The sequence below is a fragment of the Podarcis raffonei genome, chromosome 2 (genome assembly GCF_027172205.1).
Source record: "Podarcis raffonei isolate rPodRaf1 chromosome 2, rPodRaf1.pri, whole genome shotgun sequence".
NCBI lineage: Eukaryota > Metazoa > Chordata > Lepidosauria > Squamata > Lacertidae > Podarcis > Podarcis raffonei.
In genome coordinates, this window is record NC_070603.1 from 31,082,843 (window position 1) to 31,102,632 (window position 19,790).

Consider the following 19,790-nt stretch of genomic DNA (forward strand, 5'->3'; position numbering starts at 1 on the left):
TCTTTGAAAAATCGCTTCCTTTTTATATTATAAAACCAGTGCTTGTTACCTTCTTCGGGCATGAAAAACAATTATTATGTTATGAAATCGGAGAAAAGGGAGCAATTCCCACCTCTTCTTCTCCCTTCTACTCAAAGCTAGAAACATTTGTCTCATAACCTTTCTATAAAAACACACACCCATCCTTACTAAAATCATATAAAAATCATTTTGGACTTATCAAATGGCATTTAAAAATATTATTTTTTTTGCTCTTTTTATCCTTTCAGTGCCCTTCTCTATCTTTTCTATCATCTATCCACACTATTTACAGTTTATGCCAGGGGTCAACAAGGCTTACCGGGCATGGGCCAGATCACTTCTGCAGAGATCCTCCGTGGGCCGGGCCGGCACAGCGTGACGCCGAAAATTGTGTCTGCGCATGTCCGCAGTGCCGGAAATCGCTTCTGTGCATTCCCAGACACTGAAAATTGTGCCTGTGCAGAAGCAATTTTCGGCATTTGGGCATGCGCAGAAGCAATTTCTGGCTCTGTGGACATGCACAGATGCGATTTCCGGAGCCACGGAAGAGAGTCCCCACGCTGCACTGCGCCAGTTTAGTGCAGCGCGCAGGGACTCGCTGAGCGGGCGGCTCGGTTCAGGGGCGGTTCATCGGCCAGTTAAACGGCCTCCATGGGTTGCTTCTGGTCCATGGGCCTTAGGTTGCTGACCCCTGGTTTATGCGATCTGGATATGCTTTTGGAGTTCTTGCGAACCTCCCAAGGAATATGTTTAAGAAGGTAGAGTATGTGTTTGTGTGCTGCTGGCCACAGTTGCAAATAGATGCCGCCTGTGACTTGTTTGGATTCCCTGCAATAGTAGTTCTATTACAGCATAACAGGAGCATCTCCTGTTGCAGATACTAGGCATATGAGCAACTTGCAACTGCAACTTGTTTTCTCCCAGGGCTTCAGCTATCCCTGTGAGTCTGCCCTATCCCCAAGCACAACGGGCCCTTTCCTACCACTCAACCGCAGATGCTCCCCTGGAAATTCTTACAAGGGTAGTAGAAATGGAGAAGGCTGCAGCTTTATGCTTCAGAAACCAAAATAAGATTGCAATTATGAGCGCAAGAAGTTGCTTCAGAGCAAGCTGGTTAACCAGTGGTCAGTTTAGCCCCTTGCCAGAGTTCCTCAGAGATGGCTTTCTATATGTAAACTGTTTGCACTATAACTGAGCTATGGCCATTGGTCATTAATTAACACACACACTGCCCCCCCTTTCCTCCCCTCTGCCAAAGAGAGCCCACCATGTATTTGAATGGGTGGCTACAGAAGCAGGATGCACAGTGACTGCAAGCCAGTATCACCCAGGCAGGCTAAGATGCTTAAGAAAATGTGCACAAACATCCAATGTTTTTCTGGGCTCCACAGGCTCTTTTGGGGGGGATTTCTCAAAGTGTTGACTAGCTTCTTTTCCTTCTTCCAGGCTTTTGCTTCATAGCCTGTGGGGCCTGCAGCACATTTGCAGTTGCCTGTGGATTTAATATCAAAAGATTACTTGAGTACCATTTGGGATATTCAGAACTGGGGTGTGTGGGTAGTGATTTAATAATGCCCTTTCAAATCAATGTGATCCAGAACCTTGCATATTCTTTCTATATGCCACACTAGGAAATTCTAAGGCCTGGAGCTTTCCAATTTCTTGACATATTCTCCTTGTGTCAGTGTATTCTCTGGTCTTGGTTGCCATGTGAAGTGGAGAGGATCAAGACCTCAGACATTCATTGTGTATTCAGAGAGGGGACAAAATTAAGCAAGAGTTTCCTTGCATATTCTCATTTAACTAGTTAATGCACTTTCAGATCAAAGAAGCGAAGTATGTGAACGTATTGCTTAACCAACCTCATTACTATTATGCATTTAGAAGCTTGGAAAAAGATAATGCTTTTTCAGATTTGACCCAGTTTTAGCATTTTTTGTTGGCATAACCATGGCAAATTGGCTTCAGCAGTGAGTCTGAATAGGAAATGATTTAATGCAAACATGTTCCGCAGAATACCTCACATGCTCATACAGGGTGGGGGCAATGCAACTACCTCTCTTACCCAAGCATCTCCCTTTGCTAAGAGGATTCCAGCCAATTCATCCCAAATGGTGTTGATCTGGAAGACTGTGTCAGAAATATACGCTAAAAGAAACAGACTGCAATCTGAGACACAGGTGAGAAGGGAGAAATTGGACCCTAGTCCCAGACACTGGGGTCATGAGAAGCTAGTTTAACCCCCACCCCAGTGTTTCCAGAGTAATACCCCCTTTACTTTCTCTCACATAAACAAATGGCGGCCATTCATTTGAAAACGCTGTCGTCATGTTTGAGGGGGACTCCAATCTCCTTTCTGTGTTAGAGTAAACCAGCCTCTGTGAAGAGAGTGGAGTTGGTTGGTTGGTTGTGTGTGTGTGTGATGGACACCAAAATACTTCGTTGTATGGCAGTGTTTTATGTGGTTGCATTAGGTTGCTTCTGAAGCACAGCCTGGTTCTGTGAATGCTGCTGAAATCTATGAGTAGCAGCCGCGTGCCTGTTGCTCGGCAGGCTGCAGCTGAGGCAACTCAAGTTGCTTGTTTTGAACAGGGGATGAGAGGCCCTTGACGCCCTCTCTGAAAACCAGCCACACAGTTACTTTTCCAGTACTTGCCAGGAGTTCTAGGTAGGCAGCACAGTGTCAGCTATGTCACAAGCATCCTTGGGCGGAGTGTTCATGTGTGTCTGGTTGAGTGCAAATGTGAGCATAAGAGAGACTCTCAGCCACCTTCCCAAAGGAAAGCCATGACCAAGCTTGCCTTGGCATGCTTGTGATCCAGGGAGGTGTCAGGCGTAGCCTGATTATCTTGGAGAGAGATGATGTGAGAGAGACTCCGCTGCCAAAATGAGCATGACTGAGCTGCATCCATTCAGCACGCCAGGGGGACCTTCATTTCAGCCACAACCATTGTCCACAATATGGTGTGAACACCAAACATTTGAAGGGCAAAGCGGATTTGGGACATCTTAATGCCTAACCCTCACCTCTCAGATTTGATGGGCACCATTGCTATTGTAAGTATCAGCAGGTGCAGTGGTATATTGGGTGGGGGCCAGCAAATTAAAAATGATCCTTAACAAGATTGAGGACCTACAGGTGGGACCTACAGAACTGCACCAGCAGTGGATGCCCATTTTAAGGATTTTGCACTGGTGTGCAATGCCTAAATGCTTGGGGACTGGCTACCTAAGAGAATTCTGCCTACTGCATTATACAACAGCTCTGGGAGGCTCTGCTGGCTGTGCTGCGTTTTACTGAGGTTCGGTTGCTGGTTATGTGGGGGAGAACTCCAGCTTTGGAATTCCCTCACTTCTGAGATAGCAATTGCTGCCAACTCTGCTGCTGAATTTCTAGCACCAGTTAATGACCTGGTTATTTGCCCAGGCTTTCTTTAGAGCTTAATGTCAGACTGAAAGGTTGCCTACTTTTACTTTATTGTGATTTATCTGGTTTGCTTTAAGTCGTCGTCTATATGTATAAGAGGTATATATTAACTATATTTTACTTGCAACCCACACTGGAATGACCTTCTGTAGTGAAAAGCAGGCTAAAATGTTTTCAATAATAATAAAAAAATACTCCAGATAAAAGATATATTTTATCAATACATGTCAAAGTATCCACGTAAATTATGAACTTACTATATGCACTTAATGTACTAATTACTGAAAGGGTCAAAGAGATGAATCTTTGCCAGATAGATGAAAGCAGCCTTACAACCTAAACAAAAACAGCATGCAAAAGGGAATGGGGAAAGAAGCTAACAATTTGAAGAGTCAGATATTCAAAGTGCATAACTACTGGAGGTATAAGGGAGCAAGAGTTTTTTCTTTCCATTGGGGCATTTCTTTTTGACGTGGGGCACAACTCCTAGCAGCTACTGGTACTGTGTCCAATGACTGGGTCAGGGTGCCCTTCCCCAAATAACAACATGTCCTTCAGCAGTGGTTCTCAACCTGTGGGTCTCCAGATGTTGTTGGACTACAACTCCCATCATCCCTAGCTAGCAAGGCCAGAGCTCACGGATGATGGGAGTTGTAGTCCAACAACATCTGGGGACCCACAGCTTGAGAACCACTGTCCTACAGGCTCTTCATTGTCTTGCAAGTTTATTCGCACACATACACCCCAAATACCACTTTGCGACAGGGGCATTAAATGTATGCACTGGGGGAGTCACTTTTGACAAGCAGTGAGTGACTGCTTATATTAAGTTATGAGAGAAGATCTTTATACCCTGGCAGTGTCTGTTTGCTGTTCCTCAGAACATGGGCAGCACGAATGGCATGTGCTATTATGCACTGGATGGGGACATTGGGGTGAGGTTGGTAGAGGAAGACTAAGCAGAACTTCCTCCTCCTCCTCCTCCTCCTCCTCCTCCTCCTCCTCCTCCCCCTCCTGTGGTTCTGTTATAGCATTAAACAGCCTGCATTTGAACAAAGTTGGGGGGAGGCGGCTTTCCTTACTGAACTAATTTTGTCTTCCGAAATGACAGGGACATGACATCAGCACCCAACTTTGCCAAGTGCACAATTAGGCAGTAATTTGTTTTCCCTTAACCCCCTGCTGCTCTCCTTTTCCCTTACCTAGAATTCTGCTCATATGCCGATTAGTAGCTTATCTCTGAGGGTAATTGGCTCCTTGCTTATCCAAATGGCACCCCACGGACACAGACACAAAATATGCTTGTGGGTACCTCAAAATTATAGTGGTGCAGGGCATGGAGATGGCCAGAACTCCGATGTAAACAAAGTGTTGTGGTTGTCTTGCCACATACTGTATTTACTCAAATCTAAAGCATAGCTTTTTTGGCCAAATCACATTGCAAAAATTAAGGTGCGCATTAGATTAAATGCCACATTGACATTCACAAGCAAATACTTTTTTTTTTGGTTTCAAGGTTCTGAAAATTGAGGTGCACATTAGATTCAATGGTGCATTATACTCGAGTAAATATGATAGTATACATGTTCTCTATTCGTCATCCAAGTCCTGTTGCCTAAGATTATGTTTCATCAAGCAGATATTGCTCTTGGTTAGGCCTGGATGATATATCGATATATCACCCAGGTAAGGTATGAGGAGCAGACCGCGATGTTGGCTTCAGTCAGCGGTATATCACTGGTGAAACCACCACTGCTCCTGAGTTCCTCTGCTAGCAGCATCTGCTTCCTCCAGCGAGCGTTGCAAGCAGAGGGACTCAAGAGCGGTGCCGTTTTCACCATATACCGGTGAGTGAAACCGCCATCACACTCTGCCCTTCTATGATGCAAAGGGAGAAACAAGCTGTATTGGTGAGGCGCAAAGCAGCTCCGGCGCTCCTGGGCTCGTGCACAAGCAGCAGAGCACTGGGGCTGACTCAGTTGGGGAATGGCAACCTTCCCCCTTCTAGCTGAGCTGCACAAACAAGCTGCGTTGTCCCAGCCCACAAGCGCCTGGATGAAACAGCTTCAGTTCCCAAGGTGAGAGCTGGGGCAGTTTCACCCAGTGCCTCGCAGGTAGAGGAGTGCAGCTTGCTTTTTCAACATCCGGTATATCGCCAAACCGCGATGTTGGGATGGGGATACACCGCGATGTTGAAAAGCTGATTTCACCCAGCCCTACCCTTGGGACAAAAGTTGGAAATGGTTTCTGATTTCCTTTGGAATGGGAGATTTCATAGAGTGCGGCTTCACTGCAACTTTTGCTAAGAATTAGAACTTCCCTTGTTTCCTTGGGGATGGGTGGAGAACTAGAGACCATAGTTCCTTCTAAAGTTGCTTTCCACTTCTCCATACCATCCAGATGCGCTCAGAAATGGTGCTGAAAGCCTGGAGGCAAGTTGAGGAAAAAGGGCAGTACCCAGCCAGGAGTGGGGAGGTGGCTGCCAAAGAGAGGGAGGCACCAACTTGCATCAAACATTAGGGAGGTCAACCCCTCTAAATATTTTATGGGGTGTGCGTGAAAGGATCAGGGCCCCATAGAGAAGAGGGCTCCTCCACTCCAGAGGCTCCCCAAACTGAAAGCTCTTCAGCAGCCTTGCCGCAGTGGCATCAGATTCTTAAATCCCTCTTCTCTGCTGCTAACTCCTCTGTTAACTCTTATCTTTCTCACCCTGCGGCAAAAGCTAGTGAGTGTGCCATGAGGATAACTCCAGTCAGAAAAGCAAGCTGGGGAGATCAAGCTGGGCTGGTGGAGAATACATGGTATACTTTGCAAAGTTTGCTTGGCCTTTCCTTATGGCAGGGAGGTTGTAGCACTTGCCTCGCCCTCTCTTAGGTATCATTTGCAAGGCACCAGGTGTCTAGAGTGTACAAGTTCCTCTTTCTGAATGGCATGTGCCAGATGAGCTTTCGGGAATGACGCAGTGCTCCCCTAATCTCCTGGTCTCTCCTGTGTCCCTGCCAGGAGTGATAAACCCCCTTGACTTCTCTATTGACTTAGACACAAAAGTACTGAGAGAGCTCACCTAAGGCCTTCCTACAGTTCCTTTCCTGTTTGTGCACAGTAGGGAGGTGCATGTGTGTGTGCTTGGAGGATGGTTTTTGTAGCAGCAGCATACGCCTGCTTTATGCAAATCCTTTGCTCTTGGAGGCATCTTCCTCCCACAGCCCGCAGGGTGCTCCCCTGCCATCAGCAGCCTGCACATGAATGTGCAAGAGAGCTCTGCAAAAATAAACGATGGTATAGTATCCCATTTTTATTTTATTGCTTGCAGTTTTGTGGCAGCAGTAGGGGGGAAGCAGCAGTCTCTGGAATATTTCCTGTGTGTAACAGGCTTTGACTGCATTGGGGTATGTTTACTAATCAGCCAGCTTTGTCCCAAGAGCAGTGCAGACATATGGTATGTATTGCGGAAGCCTGGTTCACACTCTAGGTCATGGGTAGGCAAACTAAGGCCCGGGGGCCGGATCTGGCCCAATCGCCTTCTAAATCTGGCCCGCGGATGGTCTGGGAATTAGCGTGTATTTACATGAGTAGAATTTGTCCTTTCTTTAAAATGCTGTGAGGCCTGCCTGGTGTTTTTACATGAGTAGAATGTGTGCTTTTATTTAAAATGCATCTCTGGGTTATTTGTGGGGCATAGGAATTCGTTCATTTTTTCTTCTTCACAATGTAGTCCAGCCTCCCACAAGGTCTGAGGGACAGTGGACCGGCCCCCACCTGAAAAAGTTTGCTGACCCCTGCTCTAGGTCTTCCCTCACCATTAAGAGGGCTAAAGCAAGGTCACTAATGACACACTTCCTGGCCCCCCAGGTGCTCTGGTTTTTGGTGGGCACCGTGGCTGGAAACAAAGCAGTTCAAGAAACATAGGACTGCTGCTGAAAAAGGCAGAACCCTCCTGTCAGTGCTGCCCCACCCCACACCCCACCATATTGTATAGTATAACAGCCAGTCTCCTGATGTCTCTGCAATGTGTGTTTCACCACCAGGCACACTCAAAGATGTGGAGAAGGTACAGGCCCCTCCCCACTCATGTGCCATCAGCATGTGTGCAACCGCTGACACGTGTGCCATTTTGGGCACCAGAAGGGGACGGAATGGACCAGAAGGGACTTACATGTGTCCCAGAACAGAATCCCTACTTAAGCGGGGATTCCCTTGTACATGTATGTCATAATGGCCTCAGGATATGAAGCATGTTTCAGTAGATCAGCCCCCCCCCCCCAACATGGGTCTCCAGCTGTTTTTGGACTACAGTTCCCGTCATCCCTGATCACTGGTCTTGCTAGCTAGGGATGGTGGGAGTTGTAGTCCAAAAACAGCTGGAAAACCAAGTTTGGGAAACCCTGCAGTAGATGATATGGAATTGGGAGCAACCTAAAAAAAGGAACTTTGCTTAGGGCATGCAGAACCACATTTCTTTTGGTAATTCTGCCCCGTGTCATTATGATCTGTAGTGCACATTTGCTTGCTTTGTTGATGTTATATACTTTTTTTCTAACTTTGTTACTGTAAAATGAAGGTCTTGACGATGCCCCTAAGTGCATTACTGCTGGTGCTCAGTGACTGGATTTTGATAGGCTTGCTCCTTTCTTGATTATTGTAAGGAGCCTTAGACATGGGGTAGGGGTTTCTTTAGTTACATTTCTAACCCACCTCATCCTAAAAGCTCATGGTGAAGGTGTGGGGAACCTTTCGCCCTCCAGCTGTTGCTGAACCATAAATACCATCAGCCTCAGCAAGCATGGCCAATTGTACTTCTGCAACATCTGGGAGGCCAAAGGTTCCACACACCTGTCATAGAAGAGTTTGGATTTGATATCCCACCTTTCACTCCCTTTAAGGAGTCTCAAAGCGGCTAACATTCTCCTTTTTCTTCCTCCCCCACAACAAACACTCTGTGAGGTGAGTGGGGCTGAGAGACTTCAAAGAAGTGTGACTGGCCCAATGTCACCCAGCAGCTGCATGTGGAGGAGCGGAGATGCGAACCCGGTTCCCCAGATTACGTGACTACCGCTCTTAACCACTACACCACACTGGCTCTTAGAGGGTAATAGCACTGAAACTATCCTTTAAGAGAATTAAAGCTTTATGTTTGCCAAGTTTCTTCTCCTATTACGACTGCTATTACTGCTACTACCTGGAAAAAGACTGGACAATGCACATCTCCCCCCCTCCACCCATTTTATCCTCACAACAACCCTGTGAGAAGGGCTAGGCTGAGATAAACTGACCAAAAGTCACTTTGTGAGCAGGGATCTTAACCTGGGTCTCCCCAGTCTTAATCTGACACTAACCATTATATCGCACAGACTCAGCAGTCCTTTCAGGAAGATTATTCATGCAATTCTGGAGAACGTTGATGATCTCTCCCATTTCTTGTTTAAATGTTCCTTTGCCATCCTTTAAATTTCAGTTGCACTGGTGCACCTGCTGACAGGAATCCTCTTTTCATCCTTTGGTATGCTTATATGAACCTGGGATTTCCCAGGTTACCCATTGCTCTCTCAGCCTAACTGCTGTTCCTGGACATTAGAACTTCGAAGTACAAGCCAATTACTTCCCCTTTCTGCTTAACCTAATAATCTGCAAGTAAATCTTAAATGTTTCTGAAGTGTTGGTATGCTCATGTTGTGCATGTGGAGCTGGCCATGAATTGCCCTTGGAAGGTTGTTCACATGAAAGCGCTCTTCAGGCCCTTTGTGGTGGGCTGTTATTTTCTAACTTTTGATGTGTTGAAACATGAAAGCAACCCCCCCTCCCAAATCGGGAAACTGTCTCAGTTCCAAGCTCCTTGTTCTTATCTGCCTGCCTTTGATTTTAAATGTATTGCTGTCCGATAAAGTTTTCCATAAAGGAAGAATTCTTGCTACTCAGTTGGTGCTTTTTGCTGGCTAAATATCCATTTCTGTAATCTCTGACAGGGGTCAGAGTTGGGGATTCTTCTCAAACTTCAGGAACCAATTAAGTCTGGCTATGGATCATCTGCAATTAGTGCACGGTATAAATCCCTCCCTTTTAATTCTCTCATAGGCAAGTAACTAACTAGAAATTGAAATTTCCCCTTGATTCCTTTACTGGATTGAAAGCTCATGCCATGTTTTTTTTGTATCATAACCAATAAATCTATATGTCTCATCTAAATTAATCTCCGTTTTGATCTTGGTGGATTAACAGGACAAATTGCTCTAAGTTTTGGCATATTTTGGCTGCTCTACTGGGAAGGTGCTTCTATGAGTCTAGAAAGAAGAGAGAATTAAGATTCAAGGTCTAAGTATTTCATATTAAATATCTATTCCTGATTGGCATCTTCATGAGTTGTTCTGAAGTGCGATCAGCAATAGGTTGATCTGGAGTGATGTCACTAAATGTTTACAAACATCCTGACCATTCAGGGGACAAATACAGCGGAACCTCGAGTTGTGGACGTAATCCGTCCCGGAGGCATGCCTGCAACTCGAAGCATTCGCATCCAGAAGTGCCATATCTGCGCACACTTGCTGCGCAATTTAGCACTTCTGCGCATGCGCAAGTTGTGAACCCGGAAGTAACCTGTTCTGGTACTTCTGGGTTGCCGTGGGACACAACTTGAAAACACGTACCTGAAGCGGACGCAACATGAGCTATGACTGTATGTTAACAACAGAATGTTCATCATTCAGTTATCATGAAAGGAAAGCTGTTTGCATGGAAATAGGTGGTAGCAGTGGCGTAGCGTGGGTTGTCAGCACCCGGGGCAAGGCAAGTAATTTGCGCCCCCTAACCCATGGATTTGCACCCCCTAACCCGTGGATTTGCGCCCCCTAACCCGTGGATTTGCCCTAACCCCAGATGTTGCGCCCGGTGCGGCCGGCCCCCCCTGCACCCCCCACGCTACGCCACTGGGTGGTAGAGGAGAGGTCTGAGAAGAGATGGGCTAATGAAGGATGTGCAAAGAGCCCACACAGAGAGGTTACATCCATACCATGAATTTAAAGCATTATGATACCACTATAAACAGCCATGGGCTCTCCCAAAGAATCCTGGGAGCTGTGATTTCTTAAAGGTGCTGAGAGTTGTTAGGAAGCCCCTATTCCCCTCACGGAGCCGCTTGTGAAGAGGGATAGGTTGTTAAAGCACTCTAGGAATTATAGCTCTGTGAGGGGAACTGGGGGTTTCATAACAACTCCCAGCACCTTTAACAAACTACAGCTCCCAGAATTCTTTCACGGAAGTCATGGCTGTTTAAAGTGGTCTCATAGCACTTTAAATGTATGGTGTGCATAATCATAAGGGGCAGGAAGTTGGAGTAAGGGCCATCTGTATGCTGGGCAGACAGGAGGACTTGTCAAAATCTGAGGGGGGAGGAGGAGCTAAGGGAAGCAGGGAATAGTAGGCAGTAAGCTGGGACCTTACAAAACAATGAATGGTAAAGACGAGTTTGGTAAAGGGAAGGACAAGAAGAGAGCTCAGCGGGGTCAAAACCTCACATATGGCCCTAGGAATAGAAAGGCTGTGAGCTGTTGACAGGAAGGTAGTTGACAGGCAAGATTGCTTTGGAAGCTCTGTTGTCAGTCCAAATTAATGTAGATTCCTCTCTTTCTTACATAGCAGGGAGCAGTCACCTAGGTGCAGCTTTTGCCATCATTACAGCACTGTGGTGGTGGTGGTGGGGAGTCACACCTTGCTGAGCTTCTCCTTTTCTTTGCAAAGCTTACAGAGGTTCTCTCCTTCCAAGGTCTGGACCTGGAAATCCTGAAAGACCCTAGATAGTGGGGGTGGGGTGGAGGGTGGTTGAACTTCGCAAACTGATTTCACCCAATTCTGTGTTAAGAGGGATGAGGTAAATCGAAGACCAGGGAGCACCAGGCAGTCCTCCACAGTGGGTTTGAGAGATTAGCACCCAGCTTCAATTTCTGTATTTCCCTCTGTGATGGTAGCATCTCCTTATAATTGTAAAGGCACAGCTACTGTCCTCAGTGCTGTTGGGGAGATGTTGATTCAGCCTTTCCTTTCACCACTTCCTTCCTGGCTCGCAAGAAGGATCACAAGGGCAGTCTTACGTCTCAAGCTAAAACACTGAAATACCGTATTTTTTGCTCTATAAGACTCACTTTTTCCCTCCTAAAAAGTAAGGGGAAATGTGTGCGCGTCTTATGGCGCGAATGCAGGCTGCACAGCTATCCCAGAAGCCAGAACAGCAAGAGGGATTGCTGCTTTCACTGCGCAGCGATCCCTCTTACTGTTCTGCCTTCTGAGATTCAGAATATTTTTTTTCTTGTTTTCCTCCTCCAAAAACTAGGTGCGTCTTGTGGTCTTGTGCGTCTTACAGAGCGAAAAATACGGTAACTTATCAGAATTAGAACTGCCCCCATAGCAAAAATAATACGTAATTAAAAAAAAATTCAAAACAAAAACACTATGTTGTTAACTTTGTTTTTGTTTTTGTTTATTTCATTTTTATTTTTTAAGGTTTCATATTCAGGCTATTGGCTACATTAAGAACAAAGTACTACAAAAATGTCCACCGTTAAACCAAGCAATTAGTACCCAGAATTATATTCGTTCATTTACAATGGACAACAAAATACCATATGTACAGTGGTACCTCTGGTTACATACGCTTCAGGTTACATAGGCTTCAGGTTACAGACTCCGCTAACCCAGAAATAGTGCTTCAGGTTAAGAACTTTGCTTCAGGATGAGAACAGAAATTGTGCTCCGGCGGCACGGCAGCAGCAGGAGGCCCCATTAGCTAAAGTGGGGCTTCAGGTTAAGAACAGTGTCAGGTTAAGTACGGACCTCCGGAACGAATTAAGTACGTAACCCGAGGTACCGCTGTATTCAGTTATCAAAGATACTTCTCTTGTAGATTTTATCTTCTGTTGGTGCTTAACGGCACAAGACATGTTAAAGTCAACTTAAAAAGAAAGAAAGAAAGAAAGACTCTCCCAAGAGCGGTGAGATAATAGTATTTTTTAATTGTTACGCATAACAGCGCTACCAAGTTTTCTGTATGTTGCAGACTCATTTTAATTAAAGACCGTGCTTCACTTTCAATCATCTTATTTGATTTTTGTCAAGTTTTCACTTAATGTTTCTACTAGATGGCAGTGACCTAAGACTCCTGCTTATATTGTCAAGTGTAAACGTTGGATGGTTCTGAGTCTTCCCCAGGGACCTTTTGTATAAGGGCAAGGAAAAAAATCTGCAGAGGTTGTGTCTGGGATGAATACTACAAGGGGAAGTGGTTGCAAAATGTAGAACAAGTAATGTAAGGTTAACCTTATGATAAAACTGAAGGCTGAATGAAACAGAATGTTTATTCTGGAGTGCTCTGCGGTATCGTGTCTCAAACAGGACTGTAAGTTTCCACATCACTTCACAAACACTGCACTGGAACACACCCCATTTATTTGTTGAAAAGCATTAATATGTCACTTAATGTTTCAAAAGATATCTAAGCGGTGATATTTGCATGCACTAGAATGTTACATCTTTCACCCTAGACTCAAAAAGCTACTTCTTGGGCTACAACAAAATCTGCCTCACTTCTCTGGGAGACCAGCAGTGAGTATGCTCTTTTTGCAAATCTGTCCCTGCATGGTCCAAGCTTGAATCCAAACTCTTTATCAGCATGCTCCATGTTTGCTGATTCTGGAGAATTTAGTTAGCCAAATACTATTACCACCTCCCCTGCCCCCCCCCAAAAAACTCCACTGGAGGGAAGAACAGGCACACAGAGAGAGGTTTAGCGAGGGAGAGAGTGTGTATTTTGCAAAAGGATTTAGAATTGGGCTGTGACAGATTGCCTTTAAAGGTGACTGATAGAAAGAGCTGGCTGAGAAGCCAGGAAGCCTTTTGGCAATGAGCTGACTCATGCTAAGCTGCTACCCAGCTGTGCATATCAATAGAGTCTAATGAATGGGTATAATTAGGTGGAAAGGGAATTCCACCCATTTGGGGGGTAGGTGGGGGGGGGGCTGTTTGCAGTAAGTAAAAGATTCACCCTCCCATTTCTTCTATAGCAGTCTCTCCACCTCACTAATTCATCTGCGTTAATAGAATGTTGGTTGTTAAATATATTAATGTCTGTCCTTTTAGCTTATATGTATGAATGTGCTCTTAAATTTCAATGCAAATATTTAAAATGCCTGATTTTGTTTCGTTGGGTTTGCTTTCAACCTAGGTCAGGAGTAGGGGGACTGCATCTGCTAGATTTGTAGATGTTGGGAAAGGTGTAACTAATGGCAAGAGCAGATGCCTGTTGTCTGCCTCCCAGAGCACAAAAAACATACGCAGCAAGGTCTCTCATGGGCATAGGTGAGGGAAATTGAGGCGGTGTGGCTAAGGCTGCTTGGGTGGATCTGTTCCTTTCAATGCCTTGATTGATAGAAGAGTGAGCAGAAAGTAAGGAGGGGGAAAGCCCCATCACGATAGGGGACAAGCTGCTAAACTATATCCTCTCAATTCAGGGATGCAAAGCAACCTCTGGCAGCTGAGATCGATCCAGCATGACATGGGAGCCTTTTGGAGAGTTTCTGTCCCTAGGAAAGGTTATTTTTGTTGTTTTTGTTATCTCTGCCGTTCTTCCTGGATGTGTATAAAACACTGGTCCTTTGCAGAATCAGGAAGTGAGCCCAAATTCATCTCCCCCTGATTCTGCAGAGGACCAGTGTGTTATCATTTTAGGGGTCCAACAGGAGGCTATTTTCAGGCCTAGTTGCTACACAGGGTGGAGGGTCAAGGAGAAGAGTGGAGGCTGCAGGCCAGATGGTTCTATGGGTCCATCTGGCTTGTGGGAAGGTGGCTCCCCACCCCTAATTTTGGTCCACATAAACAGAACATTGCTGGAAGTTGATATATATATGTGCATTTTTGTTAATATATTCCATGCTTAGCTAAAATAAGCTGGATTGAAAACATGATTGCCTCCAAGTTATAAGTTCTTAACGTCTTTCAGACTTGCTGTTCACCTAGCGACATATGGCTAAAGTGGAGTGTTTAACCATGGTCTTTGGGTTCTTAATTAGGGGGTTGATGAGTTCAAAGGAAGACAGTGTTTCCCCACTTTGTTCAAGCATGATGGCCATTGTCCATTCAACGTCTCCAGATGAACCAGTGGCAAGCAAGCAAGCATAAATGTGTAGAACACATTTGCTTGTGCTGGGCTGCTGAGATTTGGCTTCCTCCATGCAAGCTGGCAAATAAAGCATGGCGACTTTCTTTTCCCTTAACACTGGGGCCTGGGCTGGTGTTTTCAGCACGGACCATTAGCTTTGTACTCAGAGCCTGATGGACAAGGATAAGGGGTTTGTCTGGGCCACTCCTCCCAGGTTCAGAATAAACAGGTTCCAGTTCTGTGATCTCAGCTGGTGGGCAAGTCCTTGGATCGAAAGCACAAAAATTGCTGGAGTGGTAAATAACATTGAGGACAGGGCAAGATATACACAGAGCAATTTGGATCGCTTGGTCAGCTGGGCCCTGTGCCAACAACATCTGTTTTAATGCAGCCAAATGCAAGGTCATATCTCTAGGAATAAGAGTATCAGCCAGAGCTATAGAACAGGCAGCTGTATCCTGGAAAGCAGGGCTGACAGTCCTCATGGTATGTAATTTAACTGGTTGTGTGTGACTAGAGGGTGCTGCAGCAATGGGGGTTAGTGTGATCCATTTTGATCTAAAGCTGCAGATGGGGATGGGGTAGTGTGGGGAAGAGTAAACCTATTGCTACATGCTATCTGAGTCTTGGTGTCTGGATGATTGTTTTTTTTTAATGTGCTCCTCTTTTCAGAGTCACTGTTGGAACGATTTGAGGACATGGGGTGGGTTGGCTTTAATAAAGAGTCTTCAGAGAAATGAAGTGAAAATATCACTTGATAATATAATAAGCACTTTCACGGTGGGGAAAAAAATACTTTGTGCTCACAGGCGAAGTCCAATAGCTGTAAAAGAGCAATCTTGAATGCCAGTGGTGGCAGAGGTTTGAAACAGAACATTTCACCAGACTGGTATCAATCTTTCATTCCCTGCCTGCTTATCCAAGGGCTTTTAAAAGATGCAATACAATTGCTGACTAAAAAAAATAAAAATGCTTCTCTGCAGGGATTAACTTGCAAGCCTATGTGAAATACTGTCATACGTGGCTAATTGTATGGTTATTGTCTTTTTGTTCTAGCACACATACCTTCAGTATATGAACAGGGGGAAGTTGCAGCTAATCTCATTCTCAACACAGCTGCATGCACTGGGAAAAATTATATATGCACATATTGTACCTATGTGTGTTTGCATGCTAGAGTCATGTGTGCTGATACACATGTAAGCGCCATTCAAATCACTATACAAAAGTGTCTTTTTCGTCAAAATTTTACTGTGTCTAAGCTGAGGCTCTGACAATGACATCTAATGGAAGTCAAGGGCTGAAAGTTAAAAGTGGAAGTATATTTAATAATAGGAAGTAGATCACATATCTGTAACAATGTGTGCGACTAACTATCCACCGGGTGATTTAGTCTATGTTTACATCTTTTCCGAGAATACTACAACCCGAAAAAATGATGGTTTCTAAGTGTTCAGATCAAGTATAAATAAAAATTGTGGTTTCCCACAGACAGCTTTATTTGAAATTTAAATGCAACTGCTCATTTGCAAGAGAACTCTGAAAATGTCCCAGGTCATGAAGTACCAAATAAGTTAAGTCTCACACTGAATCTAACAGAACTGGGGCTTCAAGGATACACTAGGAAGGCTTCAAAGAATACTCTCAATGGATAAAGATATTGATTGTACTACAAAAAGAATCAATAACGATGGATAAACATCTTGGATTATGTATGCATTTTGGTTGTGGGTGTGTTGTTGGTTTTTTTGCTGAAATATACTAGGGGATTTGTAATTAGGAAAAGTTTTATTTTATGCACGTTCTCCAGAAAATGTGCAAATAAGTTTATTTGAGCCTTCATGTGCTCTCAAAGGTTCAACCCAAATCTAACACTCCCTAGCTAATCAATGCATGTTAATGGTAAACTTTCACGGGGTAGGGGTGATGTGTGACTTTTTGATCTCTTGTTGAATTCTGAATCTGTCCTATCTATTCTCATCAGACAGGCATATTTGCTGTTTTGTTTTAGATGCTTGCTAAAACCTTTCTTTCAGCTAACATGCCCAGATATGTATTAGGTTACATACTTGTTTCTAAAGTTCTGCTGATGTTACCTATATTTTATAATTTTATTTTGCCTATTTTTTTAAAAAAATGTTTTGATTTTAACAGGGTTTTAAAAATAAACATTTCACGCTATGTTGTGTAAACTGCTGAGAGATTTCCCTTTTTTTATTTAAGTGATCTAGACATTTCGTTATTTTGTTTTTAAAAAGTGTAAACGCAGCAAGGAATTTTGCAGTAGTAGTGTTGAAGCCTCTGAAGGAGATTGCCCTAACATTGCAGGCATATGAGGCTGGCCATGCAGTCTTAATACCTACTGTTGGCTGAGATGCTCAGAATTTACAGAGAAGCAGGGCAGGCAGCATTGTCGAGATTAATCAAGAGTAGGAAATATAGTATGTGCCTTTTGGAATGAGGCAGCACTGGCCATAGGGACCACCAATAGGTCACGGAAGTGAGATATGGATGTAGGATTGGACTTGGGAGAGGATGTGGACCAGTGAACCTCAGCTGATAATGACAATAGGAGGGAAGGGAAATTGCCAGAACCTGAGCAAATAGCCAGTAGACCCAGTAAAATCAGATGTGGATCTAGATGGGTGGGACTTCCTGGCCATAGCAATTCTTTTGGATTGAGTGGTTGGGTGGTGTAGAGAGCCAAGTGGCTAGAGAATGGGAGTTTGGCAGAGAAGTACAATATCATAACATGAAAAAATGAAAGAATGTGTGGGTCACTAAAGAGTGGCTTTGAGGGTTTTTTTGGGGGGGAGTGTTTTTGCTGGGCATTTCACTTGGTAGGGCTCAGCCCTGGCTGCCCTAATGGCTCCTGTGACCCTAAGCAGTTGCACTTTCTCTGTCACCAAGTGGAAAATGTGCCATTTAGAAACCATTGTCCTGTTCTTTCCTCTGTGTTCCTTAACATGTGTGTGGAAACAAGGTCTCCATTTTATTTCTTCTTCTTCTTCCAGGCCAAGGAGCTAGAGCTGGCACAAGGACCCAGATGGCTTTCCTTTCCAGCACAGAGTGCATGTATCTGCACTAGATTGTGACATCTACTAGAAGCAACACAACCCTTTGGTGTTCCAGGTAAGAGTCCTTGGTCTAATAGAAAGACTATTGGAAATGGCTGCATCTACAGTATGAGGCATTTATTCTGCTGAGGCGTGAAATAGTGGACCATGGAAATACACAGAGGAAAATAGCACCCCAAATCCATCTGGTGGATTTGCAGCAAGGACCCAGTGATAAAAACAAGGCATAGAGGGCCAGAAAAAATCCATTTTGACAACATATAATGCCTAAACTACATAATACACCCTAGCTGAAACTGTTGATGCCCTCCAATGTGGATGGCGCAGTTCACAATACTGGGATTAATGAGGCTGTATATTTTAATTTGACAGCCTTCCACTGAATGTAATGTGCACATGTTAAACTGTTAAACAGTGCATTATTATCTGTACCTGTTGCTTTATAAGGCATTATTCATGTGATATTATCTTTTCGTTTTTCTATCTAATTCTTCTTCCATGATTGTTTCCCTCCCCAACTGGTAAACTCGCTACCCAATTCATTCTGCCTACTGTCCTCTAAGTGTAATAATTCAGTAATGGATGCTTCAGTGTGAACTGGGGGGTGGTGTCCGTATTTGAAGCTCTTTAGAAATTCTTATGCATTTCCTAAACAGTTCAAGAACAGAAGTTTGAGGAAGTCAAGAATGAGCAGGTACAGCAGGGACCCTGTGTTGTTTATCCCTAACAAGCCATGATTTGCAAGTCGACATGAATCCATGATTAGGTGTTAGCTGACTGGTCATGTCTTGCTAGGGAGCGACAAACCAAGGTCCCTGGTTCAGATGTAACAGGAAACCAAGGCTTCCTGGTTTGTTTATCCTGCTTGTGCCAGGGGAGGAGTGAAATGAAGTGACTGGGCACTGGGCACTAGCATGCTGCTCATTCCTGATAATCCACAATAAACCAGATAGTCTGGTTGATTGTTAGATGTGATTACATTCCTCTGTGTTGGTTAGTCACTAGTTGGGAGTGGGTGGGTGGGGGCAGGGAGTGCCTTTCTTTTGCAGCTTCTCTTCAATCACTGCCTTTCCATTCTGTGTTGAAGCAGATGAAGAAATTGTGGGCTTGTTATTGCTGTGATGCAGAAAGATACAGTCATGTCCATCTGTTCTTCTCTCTGATTGGTAGCCCTGGACTAAGACCAGCAAATCAAACATTTATATCAGGCTGGGAAACCTGCAGCCCTCTAGATTGTTGGACATCAACCCTATCAGCCACAGCCAGCATGAGCAGGGATAATGTGAGTTGTGTAGCAGCCTCTGGAAACCCACATATTCCCAGTCCCTGGCTGATTCTTTCATAAGTCTTGACCATGTAAAATACTTGTCTTCTTTTGAGCTGCTGCTGCTGCTGCTCCTCACCAAGAAGCATTTGTCTCCATTTTTACATTGTGCTTTTAATGGAAGAAGGAAATGCAGCTGAACAGTATTCAGTAATTCATATGCTGATTCTTGGTCTTGCTTCACGCTATCAAAATTGCACACCCAGAAACTTGTAAAAGTTTTTGGACGAGTAAACTGCTAGATCTCCCTTGGCTGGAGTGCTAGGTACACCCACACACCTAACATCTGCGCCAAAATATGCTTATTGTGTTATTGTGACACTCTCTACTGTCTACCAGTTCCTCAAGTGTGTTTCCATCACCCAAAAGCATTAATTTGATAGGGAATTATTATCTCAGTTTTTCATTTACTTGAGTTGGTCTAAGTTTTATTTAAAATGAGTGCTGATGGCATCAGCCTAAGATGCATATTGCAAGGGTAGGGCTGGATAATACAGCTTTGGGTGGAGGAAATTAATGAGATTGAGATCATTTTGCTGTGCCCAGAATGGAGTGGGCCTAGGGCGTTCATTCCTAAACAATGTGCTGAGAGAGGATGGTTAATGTGCTGCAAGAGGAATTCAAAGGCTCCTGTAAAACTGTCTCCTCTGTGTGTGGGTTCTCGCTTTCCAACCAGCCTCTGCTGAGGGAGGGGGCAATTCTCCCACAACTCTGTGTTAGGTGTGATTGGATCATTAATGAGCATGGTTACTTGCCCCCAGATAAGGCCGTCCTGTGAAATCTTACTCTCAGTGAAAGCAA

General features: G+C 44.5%; 1 protein-coding gene across 2 annotated transcripts in view; it reads left to right on the forward strand.

Moving 5' to 3' along the window:
- The window catches only part of RBFOX3 (RNA binding fox-1 homolog 3), a 347,425-nt gene that overhangs the window by 103,445 nt on the left and 224,190 nt on the right, over window positions 1-19,790 (forward strand). For both annotated transcript variants that reach the window (XM_053375575.1, XM_053375574.1), the window contains exon 2: window positions 17,603-17,720. The gene's annotated coding sequence lies outside the window, so the exon portion shown is untranslated. The remainder of the gene's footprint in view (window positions 1-17,602; window positions 17,721-19,790) is intronic.